Source organism: Apium graveolens, unplaced genomic scaffold (assembly GCF_009905375.1).
Source record: "Apium graveolens cultivar Ventura unplaced genomic scaffold, ASM990537v1 ctg4426, whole genome shotgun sequence".
Taxonomy (NCBI): domain Eukaryota; kingdom Viridiplantae; phylum Streptophyta; class Magnoliopsida; order Apiales; family Apiaceae; genus Apium; species Apium graveolens.
Genome location: NW_027418532.1, coordinates 104,721 through 107,243, shown reverse-complemented (window position 1 = coordinate 107,243; position 2,523 = coordinate 104,721). Strand labels below are relative to the sequence as shown.

Sequence of the window (2,523 nt, the reverse complement as noted above, 5' to 3'; positions counted from 1 at the left end):
CGCTTGGAGCTGGGCTGCAATAGCGGTGGCTGCATCAACTTCCAGAATACCTGCTACCTTGCCTGATGTCATCCTCTGAGTTGGTATCTGATGCTCATTTGCAGCCATCGTCTCGATAAGATTGTACGCCTCAGTATAGCTTTTAGCCCATAAGGCGCCTTCAGCTGCTGCATCGAGCATGGGCCGAGATTGGGCCCCCAAACCATTATAAAAACCAGTGATTACCATCCAATCCGGCATTCCATGATGTGGACATTTTCTCAACATTTCCTTGTAGCGTTCCCAAGCCTCGCACATAGATTCTGTAGGTTGCTGCGCAAATTGAGTAAGGGCACTCCTCATAGCAGCAGTCTTTGCCATTGGATAAAACTTCACCAGAAACTTTTGCGCAAGATCTTGCCACGTAGTGATTGACCCAGCTGGTTCAGAATGTAACCAGTCTTTAGCTTTATCCCTCAGTGAGAATGGGAAGAGCCTCAACTTGATAGCCTCATCAGTCACGCCATTATACTTAAAAGTGCTGCAGATCTCGACAAAATTCCTTATGTGCATGTTGGGGTCTTCAGTTGCCGCTCCTCCAAAAGAAACAGAATTCTGCACCATCTGAATAGTGCCCGGCTTGATTTCAAAGGTGTTAGCTTGAATAGCCGGATGAAGGATGCTTGACTGAATGTCATCAATTTTAGGCCGAGAAAAATCCATAAGAGCTGGATCAGCTTGAACAATACGATCTCCCATGTTTACTGGTTCTTTCTGCTCAGTTCCTGAATCCGAATCCTCAAAATCTAACTTCTCCGGTGTATCAAGAACTTCGTCTTTCTCCTCAGCTGTATCTAAGGTCCTCTTGCGAGCACGAGAACGAGTTTGCATAAACGTTTGCTAAAGTACCTGAAACACAACTGAAAAGAGTAATTAACTACTACGTCCTAATCACTGAGTCCTAATGACCAATGATGGTAAGTACATAAACTAAACAAATACGCCGAGTCCCCAGCAGCGGCGCCAAAAACTTATTAGGGCGAAATCATGCACTAATATTCACGCAAGTATACGCGTTCGCAAGTAATATAGAATACTTTCTAGTTCGTTCCCTCAGAGACTCAGACTAATTTATTGTCTAATTTAACTCACTCACCAATGTATGACTACTTCTCAATGTTAAGATAATAACACTTAAAATTGTTGATTAAATACTAACTATAATTAACTACTTAATTAACCACTTAACTAACACTTCAATTTATCAATAATAAAACACTCATGAGATCACAACTTCATTATTACTTCCTTCTATAGCCATTGTTATTACCTTTAGCATGTGACAGTGATGATATTAATCGAATAACACGAAACTGATAAAAGCCAACTTTCATTGTACTAATACCATTCTACCAAACATCCACAATTAAGATAGAAGTTGAATAGTCATCAATTATGTTGAGTTCCTATATGTCTACAGAAATTGACAACACAACGATTTAAGCACAAGTTATCCCTTTTTGATTACATAGGGCAAATAAAACTGTTAGAGTTACCCACTAATCATGCACAACGTACATGAACCTATGCTAGCATGGCAAGTTCTAAATCTCAAGATCCACCATCGCTTCACAAGAGATTAACACCCTATCTTATATGTTCGCGACGCACATAAGACGAATACGCACAACCAATACTAGATATCATGCAATCATCACATACTAAAGTATTAAACAATTAACTAAAGAATTCCATAATAAATCCGTTGCAACCCCATGATCATGATTAGCCCATAATAGAACTTATCGCCATCATGGGTTCATATGAAATCATGATAAACAAACACAAGAAAATAATAACTAAACTGATTATATTAAAACAGAGTACGTCACAAGAGTAAATAAGTCAAAGCAAGAAAACTAGCATCCAACATTACAACGAAACAAGAATCACAAGAATATATGCTTCCTCTTCGTTGCTGTGTGCTAAATCGGTCTTCTTCCTTATCTCCTTCGCTTCTTACAAAACACAATCTAAAACATAATCTCCTTCCTTATTACTCTATGAAAACGTCTCAAATATACCTATATAATAGTCCCATAAAACTCAGATTACATAGAAGTTGGAAGCCAAACAGAAGTAGAAGTCTAAAATAATATATCTTTTTCCCCGACCCTGCGCGACCGCTCAGCATTTCTGCGTGGGTGCGCAAGGCTACTGCGCGGCCGCTCAGCATTGCTGCGCGGGCGCGCAGGACCCTTCTGGAAAAATTCCATGTTTGCTCCGTTTCTTCGCTGTAATCTGCCCGTTCTTTTCCTCTCGCAATGGTGAACACATGCCAAGGCTTATTCTTGATGATTCCTCCTCCGAAATGCAACTAATACCCTGAAATGCATAAACACTAGAAAAACGCATCAAATACACAAAATACTTGATTTTAAGACACCAATTTAAGCCATTTTAAGACGTTCTAAGTGGTATAAAATGCCACTTATCAGTTACACGGATGCAGATTTTACAGGATGCAGGGTGGATAGAATGAGT

General features: G+C 39.8%; 1 non-coding gene across 1 annotated transcript; it reads left to right on the top strand.

Moving 5' to 3' along the window:
* The first annotated feature begins 238 nt into the window (after window positions 1–238).
* On the top strand, window positions 239–345 carry LOC141701838 (small nucleolar RNA R71). The gene has a single exon (XR_012566918.1). It is a non-coding gene; the product is annotated as a small nucleolar RNA R71 (small nucleolar RNA).
* Window positions 346–2,523: the final 2,178 nt, after the last annotated feature.